General features: G+C 43.3%; 1 protein-coding gene and 1 long non-coding RNA gene across 17 annotated transcripts in view; one reads left to right on the top strand and one right to left on the bottom strand.

Moving 5' to 3' along the window:
- LOC104007285 (uncharacterized) lies at nucleotides 1–26,206 on the bottom strand. 12 transcript variants are annotated; one of them, XR_010147225.1, is made up of 8 exons: nucleotides 25,942–26,198; nucleotides 25,357–25,494; nucleotides 20,776–20,926; nucleotides 18,019–18,199; nucleotides 14,137–14,208; nucleotides 11,580–11,824; nucleotides 2,584–2,890; nucleotides 1–92 (listed from the first exon to the last, which is right to left on the bottom strand). It is a non-coding gene; the product is annotated as an uncharacterized LOC104007285 (long non-coding RNA). The 12 variants fall into 12 exon arrangements; XR_010147222.1 differs by having other exon boundaries at nucleotides 25,872–26,191; XR_008547096.2 differs by having other exon boundaries at nucleotides 2–92; nucleotides 20,776–20,904; nucleotides 25,942–26,191.
- The window catches only part of CSMD2 (CUB and Sushi multiple domains 2), a 643,557-nt gene that overhangs the window by 261,074 nt on the left and 355,019 nt on the right, over nucleotides 1–27,464 (top strand). The gene's annotated exons all lie outside the window — the stretch shown is intronic.

Here is a 27,464-nt window from a genome sequence, read left to right on the forward strand (position 1 = left end):
GATGTCCTCAAGCTTCACCGAGGCCTCCAGTATGTGGTCCTGTGTAAGACCCATGTCACAGAAACAAATGGTCCTACTGCAAAAATGTGCTGCTGGAAGAGAACACAGTCTGTGCTGAGAACCAAGAAATCTTCTCCCCCTCGCTACTCCCCTCCTTACCCTCCTACCCCCTCTGCCAATTCCCCCATCAAATAATTCCTGATAATGAAGTTAGGATGATTCATTGGTTTTCTGATGAGCAAGAATTCATCATCAAAATCTACATATTTCAATCCCCTGATATGTGCTCTCATATTCCTAACCTGATTAATATGTAAAGTGCTTTATCCTGTGACTTAACAAAAGAAAACTCAGCTTGGATTTAGGGACCTGCAAGCCTCCCAGACTCTGGGGTTCTGGGAAGCATGGGGAGATGCCACTGCCTCCGTGTTGGGGGAGATGACAGCATCTCATTAGGGACTGGGTCAAGGTGCCAGCAGGTGCTACAGTTAAGAGGGGAGTTGGTTGCTCAGGACCAGGCCCTGGGATGCCTGAGTACTGCGGCTTCAAACCCCTCATCCCATAACCCAGAAAGACCTGGCTGCAAAGTTGTTCAATATTCACAACCCCACAAACTCATGGGGGCTGGGAACAGCCTGCATCCCATGCCTAGGGACCTGGATGAGATGCAGCATCCCCCTCTCAGCCTTTCTGGAGGATGGCCAGTGTAGCCTGCCACCTTTCTGCCAAGGCCACTTAAGCCACATCCCTGCACCAAGTCCCCCTGCCTCTCCAGAGGGCAGGCTCAAGCTCTGCATGAATGCCTCAAGCTGCCCTTCCCCAGCCACCACCCGTGGGGTGGCCCTGCTGCTGCTAACCTTTTATCTTATCCATGATTCCCTCAATATAAATCCAGCCTCCCAAACCTCTGTCACTTCATCCACCATACATCCCCATCCGCTCTACTACCAATTTTGGCCCACACCTCCTTGGACTCAGACCATTTCCCAGTACCCCCATGTAGGGCCAATCCCTGCCTCTTTCACCCCTGACCCACAAACCCATACACCCTGCAGGCATTCCCACCAGGTGCTCTGTGCCTGTATCATGAGAAGCTGTTTGCCTAGAGGGCTCTAAGGTCAGATGTGGATTCAAAGCTCTGCTCCAGGATTTGGGGAAGCTATTTAACCTCTCTGAGCCTCGGTTTCTTTAGCTTTAAAACAATGCTATCAGGAATAATAATTTATATTTCTTAGGGCTGTTGTCAATTTCAAATTAGCATTAAGCAGAGAATCTAACATACAACATGTAGGTAACACTCAATAATGTAGCGATTATTGATATTCATCCTCATGGCCACTGACTGAGGTGGGCAAGAATCACTTCAATTTTTCTGATGTGGAAGTGGAAGCTCAAAGATGTTGGGGTTGGATGTGGTTGACAGGAGCAAAGCAGCACCTCTTCTCCACAGAAGTACCTGGGGCATCTTGGGGGAAAAGGATTTGGGACCCTGTGGAAGACAGGATACCTGAGAGGAGACTTGCCCTGCAGGAGATGGGGACCCAGTCAGTGACCCGGATGCCCCAACAAGACAGAGGTCCCAGAAGAGGGCTGCTCCTAGGCATATTATGTGTCTGATGCTGGAGTTCTTGCCCCTCTGGAACCAGGGTATTTTCCAAGTTTGGGTTCCCCAAAAGCAGGCCTGAGACAAGGGTTCAGGCACAAGTGTTCTATTAGGAAGCACAGGTGACACTAGCAGATAAGAGGGACATAATACAGGGAAGAGACAGTAGCTAATAAAGGGTGGTCATACCAGCTACCACAATGGGGGCCTGGGCCATAATCCGACAGGGACACTCTGGGAAACCCAGTTCTGCAGAACTCAGATCTTAGAATTATCCCACCCAAGGAATGAGGGAGCTGAGGTATTTATACACCAATTCCTGAAAGCCATTGAATGAGGGCTGCTCCTGAGGGGTTATTAATTCCCTAGCCCTTCCAGCCTGCTGTGCACATGGGCAAAGTGGCCTAGCATTGGGGGAAAAAAGCCTTCGAGCACAGGGATGCAGACACTGGGAGCTTGCAGTCAGCTGGCCCACTCTGAAAGATCGAGTGTTACAGGAAGGACACTGGCAGCACCTGCTACAGGTGTACATGTATGAAAAGGCAGTGTTACTGACAGAGCTGTAACACTGGGGGCCTAGGCAGCTCTGGAGTGAGACCCAGCTCATTAAAAGTGACCCTTGGAAGGACCACCTTCCCTTCAGCCTTGGGGAGCCACTGAAATTTGAGTGAATCCACAGAAACCTGTGGTGTAGGCAGTGGTCCTAGCAAGCAGGCACAGAAAAAAAGAAGAATCCATTATCCAGGTGGCCCCATTAACAGTAATCCCCCTGTCCCTGTCACCACTGTCAGACAACAGCTGTAGACCCCACATCGGGATATGTTTGATCTCCTGCCCTTCTACCAGGCTGCAGCCAGTGAGCAAGAAGACTGCCTCAAAGTCCAGTATCAGCCACCCCAGCATCCTGGAAAAAGGCATGGCTGCCTGCTAGCTTGGCAATTAACCATTGAGATGTGGAAAATCAGGGCTATGAAACTTACTTTGTATAGCCACAGAATGGTAAGTTCTGTGGATTTAGGTCACACACACACTCATACAAACCAATTATTCACTGGAATGCAAGACAGTCTGCTGTCAACATTCAAATATTTTTGGAAAGTTTGTATGTTTCTGGCTGTGCTCTGAGTGAAGTCGTGCTTATTTCACAAGTTGTAGGCTGGGAGATGAAGTCACAAAGAGCTCATGCATAGCTGAGCAGGAACTCCCACTTGGGGGCTTTATTTAGATGTGCCCCAGCATTCCCTCCATCGCTCTCTTGAACTGCCAGGAGAAGTTTCAGAGCTCAGCCTGGGGAGGAAGAAAAGGGCTCAGAGTTCAGATACATTCTTCTCTATGTAGGTGAAAGCTGCTTTGTGCTTCACTTCCCCATCCTTTCCCCTCTCCTATCCTCTGCCTGAAAGGCCCATGGGAAGAGGCCAGGATCTGGACTCAGATAAACCAAGTTCCACTGGGCAATCTTAGGCAAGTGACTAATCTTTCAGTGCTCCTAGCTGCAAAATAGATAGAATAGTGCCAAAAATTGTGCTTACGAGGTAAGTAGCACAGAGCAAGTGCTCAATGATAGCCACTCCCCCTCCTTTCTTATAAGTAATTTTAGCTCCCTTTCTGTTTTAATTTCTTTCCCCTCCTCTTCCATTCAGATTGTACCAGGCAGAGCTGTGACCCAGATGTTTCTAGTGATGTGGGAATTGGATGGATGCAAAGCATGATGATCCATTCACAGTCATAATCAAGCATCTTCAATTTATTATACACATACTATTATGCTAGGAAATCCCATTAATCATTTTTGATAGGATAACATGAACCCTTTCACCAGACCTGTTTGCTCTTGAGCCTGTCTGCATTTGGTCATTCACCTCCTACGAATGCACTCAAGTTGGTGCTGAGGGCCCAGGGATGCCCAGCCTCACTTTCTACTTCAAAGTCACCCAACCAGACTCAGAGGGAAAGAGAAATTATTTTACTGAATTTGCTTACAGCAAAAAGTAAGCAGAACTTTAAAAGAATAAAGAGTATTAGTAGCACAATTTGCAATTGCAAAAATAAGAAACCAACCTAAGTGCCCATCAACCAACGAGTGGATAAAGAAAACGTGGTATATATACCCCATGGAATACTACTCAGCCATAAAAAGGAATGAAATAGTGTCTTTTGCAGCAACTTGGATGGAGCTGGAGGCCATTATTCTAAGAGAAGTAGCTCAGGAGTGGAAAACCAAATGCCGTATGTTCTCACTTATAAGTGGGAGCTAAGCTATGAGGGTGCAAAGGCATAAGAGTGATATAATGGACTTTGGGGACTTGGAGGAGAAGATTGAGAGGGGGTTGAGGGGAAAAGACTACATATTGGGTACAGTATACACTGCTCAGGTGATGGGTGCACTAAAATCTCAGAAATCACCACTAAAGAACATGTCCATGTAACCAAAAACCACCTGTACACCCAAAAACTATTGAAATGAAAAATAAATCAATAAATTTTTTTTAAGATTAAAATTTTTAATCCTATTTTTATTTTCAATTTAAAATATCCCCCCATATGAAATTAAATATGTCTGACATGGTGCCCTCCAGTTTGCCAAAAGCTAAATGACTTTAAATGCAAATTATATTTTATTGAAAAACTCACAAGTGTATATACTATAGTTGTCACAAATATACATATTTGTGACAAAAAATAAATTTCCCTTTTTTTTTTGATGGTGTCTTTAGGGTTTTCTTTTTATTATTATTATTATTATACTTTAAGTTTTAGGGTACATGTGCACAATGTGCAGGTTAGTTACATATGTACACATGTGCCATGCTAGTGTGCTGCACCCATTAACTCGTCATTTAGCATTAGGTATATCTCCTAATGCTATCCCTCCCCCCTTCCCCCCACCCCACAACAGTCCCCAGAGTGTGATGTTCCCCTTCCTGTGTCCATGTGTTCTCAGTGTTCAATTCCCACCTATGAGTGAGAACATGCAGTGTTTGGTTTTTTGTCCTTGTGATAGTTTACTGAGAATGATGATTTCCAATTTCATCCATGTCCCTACAAAGGACATTAACTCTTCATTTTTTATGGCTGCATAGTATTCCGTGGTATATATGTGCCACATTTTCTTAATCCAGTCTATCATTGTTGGACACTTGGGTTGGTTCCAAGTCTTTGCTATTGTGAATAGTGCTGCAATAAACATACGTGTGCATGTGTCTTTATAGCAGCATGATTTATAATCCTTTGGGTATATACCCAGTAATGGGATGGCTGGGTCAAATGGTATTTCTAGTTCTAGATCCCTGAGGAGTCACCACACTGATTTCCACAATGGTTGAACTAGTTTACAGTCCCACCAACAGTGTAAAAGTGTTCCTATTTCTCCACATCCTCTCCAGCACCTGTTGTTTCCTGACTTTTTAATGATCGCCATTCTAACTGGTGTGAGATGGTATCTCATTGTGGTTTTGATTTGCATTTCTCTGATGACCGGGGATGGTGAGCATTTTTTCATGTGTTTTTTGGCTGCATAAATGTCTTCTTTTGAGAAATGTCTGTTCATGTCCTTCACCCACTTTTTGATGGGGTTGTTTTTTTTTTCTTGTAAATTTGTTTGAGTTCATTGTAGATTCTGGATATTAGCCCTTTGTCAGATGAGTAGGTTGCGAAAATTTTCTCCCATTCTGTAGGTTGCCTGTTCACTCTGCTGGTAGTTTCTTTTGCTGTGCAGAAGCTCTTTAGTTTAATTAGATCCCATTTGTCAATTCTGGCTTTTGTTGCCATTGCTTTTGGTGTTTTAGACATGAAGTCCTTGCCCGTGCCTATGTCCTGAATGATAATGCCTAGGTTTTCTTCTAGGGTTTTTATGGTTTTAGGTCTAACGTTTAAGTCTTTAATCCATCTTGAATTAATTTTTGTATAAGGTGTAAGGAAGGGATCCAGTTTCAGCTTTCTACATATGGCTAGCCAGTTTTCCCAGCACCATTTATTAAATAGGGAATCCTTTCCCCATTTCTTGTTTTTCTCAGGTTTGTCAAAGATCAGATAGTTGTAGATATGTGGTGTTATTTCTGAGGGCTCTGTTTTGTTCCATTGATCTATATCTCTGTTTTGGTACCAGCACCATGCTGTTTTGGTTACTGTAGCCTTGTAGTATAGTTTGAAGTCAGGTAGCATGATGCCTCCAGCTTTGTTCTTTTGGCTTAGGATTGACTTGTCAATGCGGGCCAAAAAAAAGAGCCCACACAAAAAAAATTTAATTTTAAAAGAATAGGCCGGGCACGGTGTCTCATGCCTGTAATCCCAGCACTTTGGGAGGCCAAGGCAGGCAGATCACGAGGTCAGGAGATCGAGACCATCCTGGCTAACATGGTGAAACCCCGTCTCTACTAAAAATACAAAAAATTAGCCAGGCGTGGTGGTGGATGCCTTTACTCCCAGCTACTTGGGAGGCTGAGGCAGGAGAATGGTGTGAACCCGGGAGGCGGAGCTTGCAGTGAGCAACGATCGCTCCACTGCACTCCAGCCTGGTGACAGAGCCAGACTCCATCTCAAAAAAAAAAAAAAAAGAAAGAAAAAGAATATGTATATTCTTTTATATATATTTAGATCCCCACAAAAGCAGACAAGTATTATATTTTTTATTTCCATTGTAAACATAAAGCATGGTCATTAAAGAAAATTTAGAAAATCGAAAAAAACTGAATAAAGAAACTCTATGCACGAACATTTTGATTCATTTCTTTCTTTTTTTATATAGGTATGGCTTTGTTTTTAAAGAGCTGTGTTCATAGAGTATTGTGTGAGTGTGTGTGTATGTGTTTAAGTATATACCCACTTTTTATTATAAGAGCAATTTATACTCTTTGTGAAAAATTCAAAGCATACCTGAGAGTACAGAATAAAACGTTAAAGTCGTCTATGTGTTAAATCCCTACCCTAATTCCATTGTCTTCCCTAAGCATTATTAAGTTGGTCTATTAGCCTAGGCATTACACACACATGCGCCGGCGCATGCACACACATACACACACACACACACACAGGATAGGAGGTGAAACATAAACATATTATTCTAAAGCTTGTTTTTATTCTCTTAAATGTCTACGTTAAATATGTTTCAATGTCGGTATATATATATGTCAGCCTCATTTTTTTTAACAATTTCCCTAATAATTGCATTTTTCACTATTTCAAATAATGTTATAGTTAACATCATCATGAATATATCTCAGTGCACATTGGAGCATTAATAGGATAGCTTTCTTTAAAATAGAATTTCTGGGTCAAAGTATACATTATTTTTAAATTTAGACTCTGCTAAAGTGTACTCCAGAAAGACTGTGCCAATTTCATGTTTCCATCAACCATGTATAACAGTGGCTATTTCCCTAACTCTTTTCCAAATTAAAGTTTTGTTTTTATCCATCTCAGTGGGTGAAAAACATTCCTCCAATTATTAGTGTAGTTAGTAATCTCTTCATATGTCCATGGTCACTTTTATTTTCTGGATTGCCTGTTCATATTCTCTACCCATTTTTCTATCAGGTCATGTTTGTTTTTCCTATTCATTTATAGGAGCTCTTTGTATATTTTTAACATGTATTAAAATCGATATATGTTGTAAAAAGGTTTTATCAATCAGTAGCATGTCTTTTAGCCTTACTTTGTTGTCTCTCACAGCATAAGTTTTATTTTGTGTGTGTGTGTTGAAATCAGTTGATCTTGGCCGGGCACAGTGGCTCACACCTATAATCCCAGCACTTTGGGAGGCTAAGGTGGGCAGATCACAAGGTCAGGAGATGGAGACTGTCCTGGCTAACATGGTGAAACTCCGTCTCTACTAAAAATACAAAACAAAATTAGCCGGGCGTGGTGGCGGGCGCCTATAGTCCCAGCTACTAGGGAGGCTGAGGCAGGAGAATGGCATGTACCTGGGAGGCGGAGCTTGCAGTGAGCCGATATTGCGCCACTGCACTCCAGCCTGGGTGACAGAGGGAGACTCCATCTCAACAACAACAACAACAACAACAACAACAACAACAAAAATCAGTTGATCTCCTGATTTGATCACATAAAACTTCTCAGTTTTGTGTCTTGGTTAGGAATACCTTCCTGCTTGGAAATTATAGAAATAGTCTTCTCTATTTATTCTGGAACTCTCAGAATTTTTATATTTTACATTTAGCTATTTAATCTGTGTAAATTATATTTTTGTACGAGGTTTGGGCTATAGATCTAGCTTTATTTTAGTTATAAATGAATAATGAATTAACTCCAAACCTGTCCTTTCTGATTTGAAATAGTCCTTTCATCATAAACTGAGTTCAGCTCTATTCATGGTTCTACAACTGGACTTTTTCTTCTATTTTATTTCTGTTAATCTATTTCTGTGTCATAATTGTATCATTTGAATTTTGCCATAGCTTTGTAATAATTTTTGTTTTCTACCCAGAAAAGACTTCCTTCATTATTACTACTTTGAAAATATTTGTTGACAATTCTTGTGCGTTTACTTTTCCAGATGAATTTTAGAGTAAATTTTTCAGATTTCCCCCAAAGAAATTTCACTGTGACTTTCGTTGAAATTTCACTGAATTTGTAGATTGATTTGGAGAGAATTAACATTTTTACAGTAGTGAATATTCCTATCCTGGACGATGGTATGCCTCTTATTTTCCAGGCCTTTTTTAATGATCTTGAATAAAATTTTATAGTTTTCATCACATAAGTCTAGTGAATTTCTTGTTAGATTTTTTTCCTAGGTCCTTTTATAGTTTTTCTTGTTATAGTGAATAGGGCCATTTGTCACTGCATTTTTTTTCTAGTTGCTTATTGCTGGTAAATAAGAAAGCTATTGATTTCTGTACATTTCTTCTGTAACCAGCCATCTTACTGAACTCTCTCATCAGCCCTAATAGTTTTAAAGTTGATTATTTTAGATTTTCTAGATTAGACAATCATATTAGCTGCAAGTAATATAATTTTATTTCTTCTTTCCCACATGGATTTTTTTTTTTGGCTTCTTATGTGACTGCTGCCTCCAGAATTATTATATTAAAGAGGAGTGATAGGTTTGGCAGCTCTAGAATTTCTGAATAAGAGGGACTTAAAGGCAAGCATAGCTTTTACTAAATTGCATATTACAGATCAATAAAAACAGCAAAATTAGTTCTAGAGTTTTTTTCTCCCATTATATAACATTAAGAAATTATGTGTTCTTCTTATTAAGTAGTGTTATTTTTTAAAAACTCTGGAGTGATTTGGAAGGAGCAGATAGAGGTTGGAGAGGAAAGTTCTCTAAATGGAAACCCCGGTGGCTCTGTAACACCATCGCTTGATGAGGCTAAGTACAATTTTGTATCCTGATTATTCTGCACTTATAACATTAGCATTTTCTCTGTTATTATAAACCCTTGACCTCAAAATATTCATTAAGGGGATATATCACAGCTTACTTAACCATTCCTCTTTCTGTGAACACTTAGACGGTTCCTAGTTGTTTATGTTATAAATATTGCTGCAAGGAACATTTTTGTGTGCAAAGCTTTTTTTTTCTGAATTTATGATTATTTCTTTAGGAGCAATTCCCAGAATGAATATTTTTTAAGATGCTTGATTCTTATTGCCAAATTGTTTTCTAAAAGCATTTGATGATTTTACACTGCCACAGTATGTGAATGTCCGAGGAAACAGACCTTTTAAAATTAAGGATTATAAAATATGTCATAGAAGAAAGAGAATGGACTTTGGAGTCAAAGAGATGGGTTTGAATTCTGATTCCTCCACTGAAAAATGGTCGTATTTAAATAAATTAAAAAAAAAAAAAACCTCTGAGTCTCAGTGTCCCCTTCTGTAAAATGTGCAGCTAATTCTTCTTCAGTCATGCTGAAGGCTGAGTGAGAACAAACTAGTGATGGCACTCAGCACAAAGTAGCTCTAAACAAATGGGAGTCACTTTCCCTTTATTTGGACTGTTTTCAGAGGTTTTATTTTCTAAACAGCTTTGGAGACTTCCCCTGAAAAACATGCTGCAATTAGGAATGACTTCTGTCCCTTAGCCGAGGACTGTCTGCCAAGGGGAAACCCTTTCCTGCGGCTGGCTGCTGGCCCCAGCTGTAAGCTCTGAGATCTGTTATGCAGAAGAATTTCCTATCGGCTGCCCACTGTGCCCCACACTGTGTGCAGGCCACACATGAACCTCTGCTCTGTGCTGGGGCAGAGGAACGAGCAGCACTCAGCATTCCCGGTGAAAACAGTGGCTGGGGGCTTCCAGAGAGGCCATCAGCTTCTCCCCTGATTCCATAACTGGATTCTTCTTTTCTGACATTGCACAGAGCAGGGTGGTTGTCATCTGCTCCCATCTCTTGGTTGCCAAGTCCTGCCAGTTCTGCCTCCTAAGTATCTTTCCAATTTTTCCCTTTCTCTGCAACACCAGTACGCCCGACTTTGTTCAGGTGCTCTCACACCTGGAACACTGAAGCAGCCTCCTGCTTGTCTCCAGAATTTCTCCCTCCTGCCCATCCTCTATTCTGGTCCAGTGTGACCTTTCTAAACCAAATCTGGCTGTGCTGTTTCCTTGCCGAAAACCCTTTGATGGCTCCTGTCACCCATGGAATATAGTCCAGAGCCTTAGCTCAGCATCCAGTATCCTCTAGCTATCTGTCTCTCCTAAGTTGTACATTCCACTCATGCATTCTTTTATTCAGGAGACATTTATTAAGTATCAGCGACCATAAGAATTGTATTCATTAACACTTTTTGCACCCTTTCTAGGCACTTTGGGGCCAGGCCAAGCACTTGAAATGCATAATCTCTCTTAACCCTTTTAATAACCCTATGAGGCTGGTATTATTTTCATTCCCCTTTGACACATGAGGAAATTGAGCCCAGAAAGTTAACCTAGCCTGCCCAAGATGGCTCAGCTAGGAAGTAATAGAGCCAAGACTTTGTCTCCCAAGCCCATGCTCTTAACCACTCACCAATCCCAATTTCTTTCATATATATTAGGCCTGAGAATACCTATTAGACTAAACTGGTGGTATCTTTCTCCATACATATATTTTGTAAGAAATATGGGCACAGAATTCATACTACTTAAAAATTACAGAGCTTGCTGCCAACCAGACACTGGCATAGGAATTTGGCAGATTCTTCTCCTAAGTGCTCCAGGGCTGACCACAAGATTCCTTCCTTGAACCCCAGATCCCAGAACCCCTATTCCTGCTTCCTCATGTGGTGCCCATGCTTGGGTTAGTTATAATTTCCCAGGAGGGACCCCTGCGTTTCTCTCTGGACCAGCCCTATGGGGTATGTGGTGGGCACTCAATAACTGCACTGAATTAAATCGGATTGAATTGAACCAAATTGAATTCACAGGCAGATATTCTCCAGCAGTGGCTGGGACTTAAGTTCATTGTTGTCTTAATCATCTTGTGGTAGATTGCATTGCCTCCTCCATAAACCAGGCTAAGCACTTAGGTTTTCGAGAATAGTATATCTTAAGGGGTTTCCATTCAAGCAGGGTAGCTCTTCTGCATAGGCCACTGGAAATAGGTCTGAGTTGTGCGTGTTCTTTGACGTAGTTTTCTGATATGTCTCAGAAGTCAAACAATGTGGGCTTAAGAATCGTCCGTACTGCTTACACTGCTGCGTGACCTTGGGCAAGCTACTTAACCTCTCTGGGTCTCTGGTTCTTCATCTGTCTGTCCCATCAGGATACTGTGAGAATTAAAATGAGGAATTTAATGTGAACTCTTACTATGCACAATGCATAGTAACAGAACACAGCTTTTGGTAATAATTATAACAGTTGTTTTTCTTTCCATGTCTCTCCTGTCCATGCTGAATTGGACAGTGAGCTGGATTGGGAGCAGGGACAATAAGGAAATGACAGAGGCAGAAATCAGAAAGCATGGTCTTAAGTGGGGCTTGGTCAGCCTAGGGCTCTGGACAAAGAGGGAATTCTTAGCTTCTATGCCTGGGAAAGTACCTGAAGGATATGGAAAATTGAGAGAGGATGAGCCTGGAGAGATAGATGGAGGCCGGACGATTCGTATTTTATTCTGAAGGCAATAGGAAACCGCTGGAAGGTTTACAGCAGGGGAGTAACATTATCAGCTTTGCATTTTTGAAAGACCACCCTGGCTGCTGCTGGAGAACAGGATGGAAGGATGGATGCAGGCACAGACACAAGCTGCTCATTGTTGCAGTTGCCCAGGTGAGAGATGATGAGGCCTGAATTAACACAGACAGTATTAGTGGAGACTGAGAGGAGGGAGAGGTTTAACAGACTTAAAAACAGCATCATTTGGTTAGCAATGCAGTTAACCTGAGGGACAAAGCAGGAGGAGGAATAAGATGGCTGTCAGCCCTTGGTTTGAGTGGCCAGTGTGTGGGATGGCAGGAAGTGGCAAAGGGGGTGATGGCATCTTAAGTTTGAGGTGCCCCTGGGATGCCAGAGGTAGAAGGATGTAAGGATCTAAAGTTTTGGGGAGGAGTAAAGGTTGAAAATAGATGTCTGGGAGCCATCAGCTTAGGTGTGAGGAGAGAGCTTACAACTGGGACACAACAGAGAAAAAGGGAGGATGAGAGGACAAGAGGACAAGAGGACAAGCAGAATAAATCAGATTATTAGGACTTCCTGGGAGCCTAGACTCATCCACTAGAGAGGGTGGGCATGGAGTTGATTGCGCTGACATCCAGCATGTCAGGGAAAGCCCTGGGAATTCCACTGTGTGTCCACTGTGTGTCTGCTATGGTCATGGGAGGCCCTCTAGCTTCCTGCCTGGCCTAGAGAGTCCCCTGAATTCCAGTCTGTTGCACTGGCCCATGAACCCCAGCCCCGCCCTGCCCAGCTTATCCTCCTTCTAGGGCTGACCCTCTCCTTCTAACTCCTTCTGAGTTATATTGAAGAGCCCTGGTCTTCATTGGCCATTGCCAATCTCTTCCAAGTCCAAATTCCATAATAAGAGGGAAGGCTTCTATCTGAGAGTGAGCAAAAGAAACACCTTGAAAGTGGGGCCTTGTTTCCCAATTCAAGGCATGTGTCCCAGGGATCACATGGGTCTTTGACTGTAGACTCCCTGAGAAGGCTTGGAGAGTTCCCATATGTGTTAAGGCCTTCTAACTTCTTGGCTCCATGGATACTTCTCTGAACTAAACAAATGAAAGTGTCTAGATTTCACACTCACAGACTATAACTCGGTTGATTAGGAGTTGATCCAGAAATCTACATTTTCAATACTCACCCTAGGCTATCTCGATACAACTAGTCAGAGACCACCTTGGAGAAATACTGACTTAAAAAAAAAAGGCAACTGTGAGGGGACCTAACATCTAACAACCATCCACAATTTGCCCTACTATTGACATTTCATTTAGTCCTTACTAAACGAGGTGAGGTAAATGTGTCATCATTTATTCTAGAGGAAATCATCTGAGGCTCCGAGATATTTAGCAACTTGCCCAACTACACACAGCTGGTTGCTGGCAGATTCAAAATTGGAAGCCCAGGTCTTTTTTACTCCGCAGCCTAAGACATATACCAATATATCACCTACTGAGAGGAAAATGGCACCTGTTTTTGGGTAGCTAAATGTCCATTCTATGGAAGAAAGTTTAAATAACTGGCAGAAACTGAACCAATGGGTAGTTGCAGGAGTCAAACCTTGACTCAGTGCAAAGATCTTTGTAATAAAGTGGAATAGCTTCCTTGGGGAGACCACTGGAAGAGTCAAGGAGGGGCTGGACAAACACCAGCCTCCAGCTGGTGTGGTAGAGAGAATTTATGAAGTAGGCTGGAGTACATGACTCTGAATCCCTTTCAAGCCTGTGATGAGTAAGATATGGAGCTTTGATAACTTGATTGCCTGAATTTGGTGCTCCTGTTGGCTCTAGACTGCATCCGTAGCCACGAAGGGAAGAAAAGGAGGAAGAGAAGGGAAGGAAAGAAGGAAGAATGGAAGGAAGAAAGGAAAGGGGGAAGTTAGCTAGTAAATTCAGGGTATGAGGATTGAGAAAACTATGGATCCTGAATCTTCCATTCTTTATTGAGTAATTTCTTAACTAGGAAACAACTGAGAAAGCATGCTGTGACCTCAAAGAGATAGGTACCTCCATTTTCCTTTATGGATGATTGAAGTGTATGCCCAGTGTTGACCTCTGCAGTGAACTCATGGCATTAATGGGGAATCCTCCTTGAACCAAATTTTAGAGAAACAGGCAAGTTTTCACATGTGCCCTTATCACTAATGCCAGCCTAATGCCCTATTCTACAAAGGATTAACAGTCAATAGAAGGGTAGATATGTTTCATTTCTCTTTGGTCTGAACATTCTCAAGTGGGAAGAGTCGTGACATTGGCAGCTTTAGAGAAAGTATGAAATTACAAATGTTGTCCATTGACAGCCTGTCCTTTGAAGCTGTCTCATTAGACCATCAGTCTTCACCTAAGTCACTTTCAGTCCTCCAGACTCAATTACCTCTGGCCACCCCACTCCCATCTCCCCACTGAAGTTCTGCCATAGCCCCGTGGATACCAGTACTCACATTTTCCTCCAGTTCTCCATTCATAGCTGTTTAATCTTAGACAAGTCACTGAAACTCTTAGAACTTCATGTCCTGTTGGTGGGATTATAAATGGCACAACTTTTTTGGAAGGTAATTTTCACGGTAGGAATTAAAACGTGAAATGTGGATACCACTTTTAGGGGTTTATACCAAGGAACTAGGGAATAGTGAGAGGCTGGTGCAAAATGATATGTGCAAGGATGTTCACTGCAGCATTATTTATTATAATGAGGAAAAGGAAACAGTATATGTCCAATATTAATGGTTCTATAAACTGTGGCACCTGTGGCTGATACAACACATGGGGATTAAAATTATAATTTCAGAAACTTTCGAATAAATTTGAAAATGCTTGATATAGGATATTAAGTTAAAAAATCAATATACAAAACTGAATATGTAGTTTAAATACACAGTACTAATGCATTTTATTATTTATGTTCTTTTGTATTCCTAAGTTTTATAATAAGCTTATATTACTTTCTGCACACAGAAAAATAAGTAAAAGTTAAAATATATTTTGAAAGCTCCCACCACCTACAGGATTAGGAACAAATTTTCTAACAGAAGATTTTATAATCCGACTCCATCCCAACTCAGCTCCTTCATTTTCTGTCACTTCCTCCCCATCATCTTCAGTTCCCCACACCATTCCCTCCCTTGCACCTTGCTTTAGCTACCCCACGCTGCTTGGCATTCTATAAACACACCATAACTATGCATACTGCCATGCCTTCATGCTTCCTTCTTTCCCTAGCCAAAACGACCTTCCCCACATTTTTCAAGAACTAATTCAGGCATCTCCACTTCTTCCTTGACAGTTAATTATTTCCTGCCCCTTTCTCCTACAGTTTTTATATACTTAATAATTACTTATTTAGTAGCTGTTATTCTCATTTTACTTTTCTTCAACATTTGTGGGAACCCCAAGGAGGGAAGACTGACTGTCTCAGAGGATCAGGAAAGGATTCACAGAGGAGGGTTGCAGGAAAATGAATAGGAGTTTGTCCACTAGACAGAAAGACAATAAATGCCCTGACAGAACTCCAGAATGAGTTCCCAGCTTGTATCTATTTCTCTCATAACTCTTTTCTCCCTGCGTAATGTGTTGCTTATGGGTACATGTCTCTTCCCTACTAGCGAGGTCATTAAGAGCAGAAAATGTGCCTTGTTTGCCTTGCGGTGTTTAGCACAGTGCCTGGCACATACTGGGCATCATAAATATATTTTTGTCCCAGAGCATGAAGGTCCGAAAATAACAATACAGTAATTACCTTTCTCCTTGTTTCAGGGTGAATGGGGGAAAAACCATATTCTTATTGTCACTTATCACTGGTTTCAAGTATGAGCCCAGAGATGCTGAAAATGCTTTATATTTTGCTAATTTGAACCAAATTGAAGAAGTTGTTCCCTTGGTAGGTCTTAAGAGGATATTCTGCAAAATTTGCACTTTATTTGAGTATAAGAATTGTACCAATATGAGCTTTGCTTCCCCTTTAAACAGCATGCCACAAGAATGATGCCTTTGAAATAAATCCTGTTTGAGTAATGTTTCTCTTGGACTCATAAAATCTTTATGGAAATCTTTTCTCATCTCATAGACTATGAGAAGAAAGAGAGAGCCAAAACCACTGAGCTAGAAGTGAAGAGTGCAGTCTTTTCTCATATGTGGGTCACACTTTAATGTAAATAGTTTTTAAATGCAAATCCCATACTGACTACACATTAGCTCAAAAATCCTAGCTCTGTCCAAGTGCTGAATCTGTGAGTTAAGATCTCTTAATCTCTGATTAAAGAGTAGGTGGTATGGAAATGTATCCATTCAGATAGAAAGTTTGAATGTATTAAAAGATCCAGTAATAGCCATACTAGGGATAAGAACACAAATGCTGGCAGAAATAAAAACAGCTTTATGTCCTCCCTCAAAAAGAGAGAGAGAGAAGCAGTAAGTTGGCAGAGCTGAGCTCTCAACCCAGCTATGCAAAGGGGCACTGACTTGGGAGCCATACACTCATTCAGCATACATTTTTGGGGTGCCTGGTATATAATAGGCATTATACAATGACATTAAATTAGATAAATCGTCATCTTTGGTCACTATGAGGTCACAATCAGTGTTTGCTCATCCACTGACTAGCTGTTAACTTTGAGCAATTTACTTAACCTTTCAAGCTTCAGGTTTTTCATTTTAAAATTTTGGATAATAGGATCTTACTAGATTACTGTGCAGATTAAATAAGGTAATGTTTACAAAGCACTTTGCATAGAACTTAACATATTATAAACTCTCAATGAGTGTTACATATTAGTATCAGGTGTGATGCGCTATGCCAAATTCTTTATATTCATGGTCTCATTTGTTCTCTCATTTGCTCTACACCTGTCACCTTGAGTAGGTTTTAATTCACCCTTTACACGGACAAGAAGAAGGAGGATCAGAAGAATGTGGTTTGCTAACTTGCCAAGTTCATACAGTTAGTAGCGGGAACAGCATTCAAAGCCAGTTCTTTCTTCGTCTAAAACCAATGCTCATGATTATAGTGGCGGTGGTTAGAGCAGGAATGGGGGAGAGACACCAATGCTTGCTATCAGCCACCCAATATTGTAAGACAAAATCTCCTACCCTCATCAGGACTGGCATTTTTGGGAAGGCAAAGTCTAAGGGAATGAGGTGGTCACAGGACTCAGGTATTTGTGTGACTTTCAGGTCAGGGACATTTGTGGGTTAATAGATATGGGGAAGATAAATCCCAACCCTTGGGAGAGTAGGCCCAGAGTCCATCCATCCAGGAACAGTTTCACAAAACTGCTAGCCCATGGGGGAGCAAGAAATGGGACCAGAGATTGAAGCAGACCAACCAGACAGATGGGCCACACTTAAGTGGAGTGGTTAATGATCAAGGCTGCAGGGATTCCAGGGACTAAATCCCTGGCTCCTGGAATCTTAGTGGGAGATGGTGGGGAGGACAGCAGACTATTTCCAGAATCCACTTGACAAGTGGGAAAGGGGCTCATAATGAATTTCCTGCTGGAGACAATTGTCACTGGGACAGGGCAGGTTGACCCTGAATATGTGACCAAGCAAAGGCTGAGCAAAAGCTGGCACCATAGAAGCCACCAACTCACACATTCCAGTTGGAACCTCCAGCCGAGAGAACTCTTTGATTGTGTTGGTCTGCATCCTGTGGCTTAGGGACAGTGGGAGTTCTGAACTAGTGACCACACATTGTTACCTTGGTAAGAAGAATGTGCTTTTTCTTTTTGTTCAAGAGCTTATGATTCAGTCCTATGGATTCACATAAATAGATATTCTCTTTGCTTTACTACCTGTGGCAAATAGGACTACAAAGCACAATAGCACCCCGTCCCCCTCCCCAGGGCTGTCCCATAAACAGTGGGAGTTATCTGAGTTCCCTTGATTGAAATTGGAAAGGTCATATCTCAATAGTATCTTTAGGGCTTGCTTTTCCCATTTGTGACAATCTTGGACTGTCCTCAGGCCTCCCTAAGGTGTCCTTCCAGCTCTGACCTTCCAAGGGTGTCTTTCGGACACAGAGAGTTTGGCCAGCCTTCAAGCAGGTAAACAGATCAATGAGGGCTGTTCACTGAATTGTGCTCCTGGGCCTCTACTGCTGCTTTCAGCCCCTGCTGCCACTGTCAGATCAATGGGGGGAGCAGATGGCTGTGCTGTGTCACAATAATGGCTCCTTTGAAGAGACTTTGCTCAGTCCTTCTCCTGTAAGCTAGGGAGGTGAGGGGCAGCTGCACCCAACACCTGGCAGCTCAAGGGAGGCCCATGTTGGCTTCTAATAAAAGCAGCGGGGGTGTCTGGAATGGACCACATGTGGGTCTCCCACTCACCTGTGATGCTGTCTGTCCCCGTCAGAGGGGAAGTGTGGTTGCTCACATCTCATGTACATCTAGCCCATGTGGTGCTGGCCTCATCGTCTACTGAAGCTGAAGGAAAGCATGTTGTGTCCAAAAGAAACAAAGCAGGATTTTCAGCTTGTTTGCAGTAACGGCCTCATGGGATGGCTCCTGGCTTAGGAATCAGAGAATTTGCTGAACAAATACATGGGGCAGAAAGTGCTGAAAAGCAACTCTCAGATACTACATGGTCTATTCCCCTTCTCTCTGCTTGGTCCCAAATGGTCACTCCAGCCCCTGAGTCTGCCTGACCTTCAAATCCAGGAACCCAACTCCCAGTTTCCACATCTCTTAATTCAAACTATCAAGAGAGAGAATCTGATTGGCTCCACTCATCAGTCGAGTGTCCACTCCTTGTCCAATCAGCTGCAGCTAGAAAGGGGCAAGCTCAGCTTGTACCAGTATAGCTGCAGGAGCCCCTCCCTTCAGCAGTGCAATCCTGAAGAGAGGGCAGGGGCTTGGCAGCAACCCTGGGCATATCTTCTACATTAACTTAACATCTCTCTCTTCTCTGTGGTCTCTCTCAGAAAGTAATAGGGAAAAGTATTCTTTTCAATTTGCCCCCTTGAGCTACACAAAATAATACAGACTAAGGGCCTGGCATTCAGTGAAGAGAACTTGAGAGCAATTTCGGGGTGTCTTTACCACTACAGTATTGTCTATCTGCCTTTCACAGTCTGCAAAAGGGAGCTCTGTAAATACCAGGGATTTTGTGATTATTACGAATCCTCTAAGCAGCTAAATTTCCCAAATTCTCAGAGTTGTAATGCCTTGGGATTTAGAGATATAATTAAGAACAGATGAGCCTCACAAAGGTTGATGGTGAGGATCTGGGATTGCATCAAGCCACAGAGAGAATTTTGCTGTGAGTTCCAGGCCCTCATCTCCCCCAGTGCGACAAGGGGGACAAGTCCAGTGGGACAAGGACTGGAGGGGGTGATGGCACACAGGACCTCTGTTAACAGAGCCATTGGGCCCAGGAATCCTGACCTCTCATTCTCCCAGAACTTGTGACACAATCTATAAACCCACTCAACAGGTTAGGAAGAGGCAATGCTGAGTCAGCCCTGGGCTGTGCGCCATAGCCATCCTGAACAGCTTTCTGCCATTACAGGATAGAATAAGACCAGCCAGGTCTGGCCCATTTCCTCTCAGCAGCCATTTGCCTTCTGCCCACACATCGATCTTGCCAAAAGAGGGCTTGTGCTGCAGCATTGAGTCATTCTCCTACCCTCTTTAGTTTATACTCATTTTTCAGGCTTTTCTCTGACTCTACTACTTACTGAAAGGTGTAGAAATACTAATAAGGCAATACTATGTTTTATTTGATCTATAGACTGCAGCAACCTGAATCTATATTATCTGTCATGCCAAGAATGTTTTGACCTTCTAAAAGGAAATGAATGCTCTCCGGACCAGAGCCAAGCAAGCAGCTTAGACCCATTCACAAGCAAAAGTCTGGGGCCTTGAGAGTTCCAGGGCATTAAATCACCATCAGAATAAGACTAGGGTTTTGAAGCTCATGATCTGGAGCACTTAGAGTGGGCAAGGAGCAATGACCCCACAGCTACTATGACACATGGTAGAGTGTGGGTGCTGCAGCCGGGATGCCTGAGTTCTGCTACTTGATAGCTGTGTGACCTCAAGCAAGTCGCCTAACCTCTCTGTGTCTCCATCTTCTCACCTGCAAGCCACAGGTTATAAAGGGTGGCTGTAATAGATGAGTAAATACATGTGAGGGACTTAGAACAGTGCCTGGCGTGCAGTAAATACTCAGGGCAGCATCTGTGTCCCAAGTGGTACGTAAGTTCTTTATGCCATGTCTTCTCATTCTATTCCCATATGACCCTGAGAAACAGCTTTTGGTGTTGCCATTATACATAAGAATAAAGTGAATTTCTCATGTTCGACAAATTGCCCAGGGCCACATGGCTAGTAAGTAGCAATGACAGATTCCCAAGGTGGAGATCTCTGACTACAAATCCTGTGTTCTATCTCTTGACCAGTTCCCCTCATGGTCAGGCTGGCTTCCCATAATTACAAACTCTCCCCTTTAGTTCCCTCTGTTGTCTCTTGATGCTCACTTGACTTTCAGGGACTCTGGAATCTCTGCTGCTTCCCAGCTGTGAGACAACTAAGACCAGGCAATCTGTCTTTGCCTCAATTTCTTTATTTCTGTAAACTGGCATAGTAACAGGGCCTGCTGAGAAGGAGAACAGCAGCCCCTGATGGCTGCAACCTGGCCTGGCACTATCAGTAAGGCCTTTTGCTGCCGAGAGCTGGCCTGGCACCTACACCTAGACCTTGGGGTTCTCCTGTTGACCATAAACAGTTTCACTGAATGTCAATGCCGGACAAGACCACTCTAGGACCCTGATAGATGAAGACAAAAACAAGACCATTTCAACATCATGAATTCAGACAAAAACAAGAACATTATTCAAAATACAAAGATGACTTAACAGCCCCCCTCCCTCTACCTCTTGGCTGATGTGAGTGATGGCTGCTTCTTTACCAATTACAACTCTTATCTTCCTTCATTCCTTCTGCCTTGTAAATAAAATTTATGAAGTACCCAACCAGAGAATTACACCTACCTCCAGTCTCCAATCCAGGGCAAAGCTCTGCTTCCTTGAACCCTCCCCCAATTAACTAACACAAGCCCGAATCCTACAGTGAATTATTTCTTACCTTCTTACTGAGACACTGCACAGCTCCCTGTGGTGTGCATTCTCCCTCACTGCCACCAGTCAGCAAACCCAACTTTGTTCAACTACAGGGAGGTCCATGGTGGTCATTGGCCGGGGTCTGACACTGCCTCTAGAATTATACGTGATGATATCTGGAGAACACTTAGAAATAGGGCCTAGTCCATAGTAAACGCCCAATACATGTCAGTCATGAGCATGACATTTATTATAAGAAATACCCTTCCTCTTTGGACAGAGCTAAGGAGCATACATTTGCTCTCACTAACCAGCCCCCTTCTTTTCTGAAGTCCATGCAGTTCCCCCGCCCCTTATGTTTGCCCTGGGCACTGAAGCATTCTCTTTTTGCATTTCACAGATCTTCACACTGCAGACCTCAAACCTAGAAAAATCTGTTTTGCCCATGACATTGGAGGCTGTTGTCTGCCCTGTCTTTGGGATCCCAATGAAGGACATCTTCTCAGGGTATTTAGACAGCATAGAGGGGTGGGAGCGGGGGCTAGATGAGCAGTGGACTGATGATCAGGCCTTGGCGGCCCTTTCCCACTTCCTGGCAGAGTAGATACTTTGCACATGGAAGTTCCCTCACCCACTTGCCAGGGCTGTGCGGGCCAGAGGAGCCTGGCCAGATTCTTCATCGCAAATGTACTCGCAGCTGCATCAGTGAGGGACAGCCCCAGGGACCACAGAGTTCTTCCATGCCCACTGCTGCTAATTACAGATAATACATTAAAAATACAGAGCCGCATCTGTTCGTTGTAACATGGGTATCGAGGAATTTACGTGGTTTATAATGACAGAGTGTGGGGAGAGGAAAATGCTGATTCTGTCTAGGAGCCAGAGGCACAGCTGTGGGCAAAGAGCTGGAGGTGTGGTTTCTGGTGCCCATCAAACTCTCTGGGTGCTAACCAAGCCCTCCCTTTGAGACACCCAGGGATAGATCCAGGTACTTATCTGGAAATACCAAGCTAGGTAACATAACCAGTCAAGCACAAAGTGGATGTCCAGATGCCCAGGAGGCCTTCTGGCCCACATGCAAAATACATGTCCCTTCCACACACAAAATACAAATACTCTGGTATTTGCAAAGAGTTCTTGAGAGAAGGGAGACACAGGACAGAAGAAAAAACATGCTTCTCATGATTCAATTGTTCATTTTCCATCAAACATGAACTGAGCACCTAACCTGCTGTTCAAGTTGTCTGTAAAATGGGGTGTTTAAAGTACCGCTCTCATTGAATGTTTTTCTTAAGTAAAATAATTGCATTAAATGGCTTCAAACAGTACCCAAAGCATCTAACACAAGCCCAAATCCTGCAATGAATTATTTCTTACCAGGTATGATGTAGGCATTCAATAAAAGTGTGCTATTATCATTCTACTCCATGTGACGCATTGTGTTAAATTTTAGAGCACTGTGATGAATAAGGCAAGATTCCTTCCCTTCTCTACCAGTTGCAGGGACAAACAGTTGCTATAATGTGCTGTGCATTGGGATGGCATTGTATGAACTTACATAAGCTATTATGGGAACACACAAGGGAGTTGGAGCATCAAAGACAGCTTCCTAGAGGAAGGGATACCTGACCTAAGTCTGTAGAACAGTTTGAAGTCTACCAGACCTAAAAGGTAGGAGAGATGAGAAGTATGTGCAAAGGCCCTGGGGAGGAGAGAGTGTAATGTTTCTGGGGAAAATGCAGTGTAGCCCGACCTTATGGCAGGTGCGTTAGGTGTCTGTTGCTGTGTCACATATTACTCCAAAGCTTAGTGGTTTGAAACATTTATTAGCTCATATTTTCTCTGTGTTAGGAATGTAAGTGTAGCTTAATTGGGTTCTCTGGCTTAGGGTTTCTCATAAGGCTTCAATCAAGGTGTCCGCTAGGGTGGCAGTCATCTCAAAGCTCAACTAGAGGGGAGGACAAGCTTCCAAGTTTCTTCACATAATTGTTTGCTGGATTCAGTTCCTCAGTGCTATTGACCAGAGACAGCCCTCAGTTCTTCTCCAAAGGGAAGCTTTCAACCCAGCTGCTTCATCAGAGCAAGCCAGAGAGGAGAGCCAGAGAGAGAGGATAAGACAGAAGTGACAGTCTTTTATAACCTGATATGAGAAGTGACATTCTATCACTTTTTCTGTATTCTATTCTTTAGAAGCAAATCACTAGGTCCAGCCCACACACAAAGGGAGGGGACTGCACAAGGACATGAATACCAGAAGAGAAAGAAATTTAGAGTCATTTCTGAAGCTGCCTATCACAATCTACCCTCTGGCTCTCCAATGATTCTTGTCCCTTCCACATGCAGAATACATGTCCCTTCCACACACAAAATACAATCATCCTTCCCAAGGTCTCTAACATCTCCTCCCGTGGGAGCACCAACTGAAAGTCCAGGATCTCATCATCTAAATCAGGTGCAGGTGTGGATGAGGCTCTTGGGTATAATTCCTTAAGTACAAGTTCTAGAATACTGTTACTACAGATTTGGTGATTTGAAAAGCTAAGGAGATAAATTATCTGCCCCCCATATGCCCAACATACAATGGCAGGTTAGGTATAGAGGAATGACTATAAACACTGCTACTCAAAGGGAGGAAAATGTGAGGAACAAAGGCGTCACTGGTCCGTAACAATTTTGAAATCCAGCCAGGAAAAGACTGCAAGTTTCTTGGTTAGGTTTCAAAGCCTGGGGATAATTCTCCATGACTCTTAGCTCCACCTCCTAAGCTCTTGGTTCTTCCCTCTGAGTAATCCTTCCTTTTTCATGAAAGGAAACCTGTGTTTAAAGCTGACTTGTTTTCTCAGCCTGTTTCCTGCTGAGAATTTTAGGGGTCCAATGGCCTCATTTTATTTTGTACTGTCTCTGTTCCTTTCTATCCCAGCTGTGTTTCTTCTCATAGGTTTTCTCAAAAACTTTCTGGGTCTTCTGTAAATTGCACTGAGATTCCCTCTATTACACAAAAAACAAACCCACAAATTTCTTTGAGAACTAAACACTTTTCAACCTGAGCCTCTTGAAAAGATGGCCAAGGGACAGCCCTTTTGCTTCCTAGAGTCCCTATTGTTTGATCTGGAGGATCTATGAGGCCTACCCTAATCTCTTTAAAGGGCCTTTGTATGACTGAATAATACCATGATCTTTTGATCTTTCTGAAGTCTTAACCAAAGGCCCACAGTCACACCCACAGCTTTATCTCAGACCACCATTTCTTGCTCAAATGCCATTTCTTAATTTTAGCACCTTTTGCTGACTTGGGAGACTGAGAATTTTCAAAACTATCAGGTCCTGGCTCACTTTAACTTTTTTTTTCTCTCTTCTCACATAAGCAGTAAGAAGAAATTATTTTCAACACTTTGCTTGGACATCTCCATAGCTAGATCCCTAAGTTTATTAGGTACATATTTTGCTTTCCATGTAACTGCAGACAATAGTGGCACTAAGCTTTCTGCCACTACCTAACAAGGATGTCCCTCCTCCATGATATGGTTTGCATGGGTCCCCCAAATGTCGTGTGCTGGAAAGTTAATCCCCAATATGGTAGTGTTGAAAGGTGGGGACTTAAAGAGGTGATTGGATCATGAGAACCCTGTCTTCATGAATGGGTTAATCCATCCATGGATTAATGGGTTATCACAAGAGTGGGACTGGTGGCTTTATAAGAACAGGAAGAGGCCAGGCATGGTGGCTCGTGCCGTAATCCCAGCACTTTGGGAGGCTGAGGCAGGTGGATCAGGAGTTCGAGCCCAGCCTGGCAAACATGGTGAAACCCCATCTCTATGAAAAATACGAAAATTAGCCAGGTGTGGTGGCACACACCTGTAGTCCCAGCTACTTGTGAGGCTGAGACAGGAGAATCACTTGAACCCAGGAGGTGAGGGCTGTAGTGAGCCGAGATCACGCTACTACACTCCAGCCTGGGCAACAGAGCGAGACTCCATCTCAAAAACAAAACAAAAGAAGAGAGACCTGAGCAGGCACATCAACATGCTCAGTCCTCTCTGCAGACAGTCCTCACCAATAAGAAGGCTCTCACCAGATGCAGCCCTTTGACCTTGGACTCCTCAGCCTCTGTAACTGGTAACTGTCAAATAAATTTCTTTTCTTTACAAATTACCCAGCTTTAGATATTCTGTTACAGGCAATAGAAAATGGACAAAGACATTCTAGTTTCCAATAACATGTTCATCACTTCTTTTAAGCCCCCACCAGCTGTATCCTCAAAGTCCAGATTTCTACAGTGTCTTCAATTGTCTTTGAGGCAATTGAAGATTTCTCTAACAAGCTTCTCAGAATACTTCTCACCTCTGCCCACTGCCTGGTTCCAAAGCTATCTCACATTTTTAGGTATATGTCATGACACTATCCTTCTCTCGATGCCAAAATCTGTACTCATCATTTCAGTTTGTAACAAATTATCTGAAGCCTTAGTGCCATGAAACACCTATTAGTTTCTATGGGTCAAGAATCAGGTACAGTTTAGCTGAGTCCGTCACAAGGCTGCAGTAAAGGTGTCCACTGGGGCTGCAGGCATCTCAAAGGGGAGTGATCCACTTCCAGGCTTACTTACGGTTATTGGCAGGGTTCAGTTCCTTGCAGGCTGTTTGACTGAGGGCCTGAGTTCCTCACTGGGTGTTGGCCAGAAGCCACCCCCATGTTCCTTGCCACATGAGCCTCTCCATAGGGCAGCTTTCAGCATGTCAGTTTGCTTCAAGTGAGAGAGAAGAGGCAGAGAGAGCGGTCACAGCCTTTCATAGCCTAACATCAGAAGTGAAATCCTATCACTTTGGCCACCAGGTCTAGCCCACACTCAAAGGGAGGGGATTACACAGAGTGTGAATTTCAGGAGTTGGGGATCACTGGGAGCCATTTCAGAAACTGCCTACCACAGTGAATATCAGGGACAGCACAACTAGCAATGCCCCAGTGGCCTGATTATGCCATGTCAGACTCCCATAGGTGATGGACAACCACTGAAATATTTCACCGTTGAAGGGGAGACATAGAAATGTCACCCAGCAGCCTGAACAGAGAAAGCATTGGAAATGCAGCACTGGGTAGGGAGAGCTGTTGCAATGCAACTACCTCAAGGGATGGCCTCATAATGAAATGTTCATTGTGTCACTGGTAATCCAACCCAGAGGTCAGGGCCAACCTGAAGGGTCGTATCCCCTTTGGGCCCTGGGCCAAGCTTTTTCTCCTGCTTGAAGCTATCTTCTTGTGTGCTGCTCTTGCCTTTTGAACCCATCCTTTAGAGACCAAGGCAGGCAACCCCGTTCCTAGGGCACTGCTTATGCATCAGATGCCACTTAACGATGATGTCCCAGGCATTTCATTTATTCCCTAGCACACCTAAGGGGCAGGTACTGTTTGATGGAAGTGTGACAAGTGGTCACATGATAGGACAAAGGGGCATCAATGCCTTTGTGACCTCATCCTGGTGACCTCACCCCATCCACAGACCTGACTTCCTATCTTAAAGGCCCAGGAATTGGACATTTTTTGCCCTCAAATAATTGATGTTTTAGTGGAAGCTAAAACCAAGATTCCTATGCTGCTGTGTGGCCCGGATGCCAGTTGATTGTTTTGCAACTGATATCAACTTCTCTGTTGGAATTTGAGGGAAACCCAATAAATAAATATACTTATTCCCCTCTCAAGTGCAGAATCAATTGGCAGATGCAAGAGAAAAACAGATGAGGATCAGCATGTCACCTTTATTACTGATGAACTGATTGGAGAGCTGTCTGAATATGCTCTGCAGCTAGGGAGATGGGGAGAGAGAGAAAGGGAGAGTGGGGAGGGCTCACTGAGCATGGTCTGCTCCTCCTCCCAAACCCACCAGCCAGATGAGCCATGCCTCCTACGCAGAGTGAATGAGGGGCTACAAGAAGGAGAATTTGTCTGTGGTCCTGGGACCAGGAGCATCAGTATCACCTGGGAACTTTCAGAAATGCAAATTATAGATCCAACTCCCAGAAATACTAAATCAAACTCTGGGGGTAAGGCCCGGCAATCTGTGTTTTAATAAGCCCTGCAGGCGATTCTAACACAGGCTTAAAGCTGAGAACCACTGGCCTTTTGGGAGTTGTTCCCCACAAGGCCCAGGAAGAAGTATTCCCCTGGAATATTTTGCCACCCGTGCCCACCCATTTCCTCCATTTCCTGAGAAAACATATCCCAGAGATAGGATTCACAGTTCCCACATTTGGTTTTTAGCTTCCAGCTGCTCCAAGGAATACCAAGTGGAGGCTTCTCATTATCTCCCTTCTTTCCTAAGGGAAAAAATGCCATGGATTTGGTGTCTTCTTTCTTGCAATCCTTTAGAGGGGCAGGGGGGTAATCCCCTTGTTGGCACTAGATAGTCTCTGAAGACCCTAGAATCATGAGTAACACAAAGTCAAAGATGGAAGCACGTGGTTCTCCACTACTGAAATCTCTCTGTGGCTCTCAGTTGCACTTAGATTTCCACATAAACCCCTTGCCAAGGCCTTCACCCTTCCAAACACATCTCGCCCATTTGTTCACACCTCCAGTTGCTCCGGCCTCCCTCTGTCCCTCTAATATGCCAAGCTCGCTTCTGCAAGGACCTTTGCACTTGCTTCCCTGCTGCTTGGAGGACTCTTCTCTTACACCTTGGCTTGTCTGGCCCCTTCTTGCCCTTTAAATCCAAACCCA

This window comes from Pan troglodytes, chromosome 1 (genome assembly GCF_028858775.2).
Source record: "Pan troglodytes isolate AG18354 chromosome 1, NHGRI_mPanTro3-v2.0_pri, whole genome shotgun sequence".
Lineage (NCBI taxonomy): Eukaryota > Metazoa > Chordata > Mammalia > Primates > Hominidae > Pan > Pan troglodytes.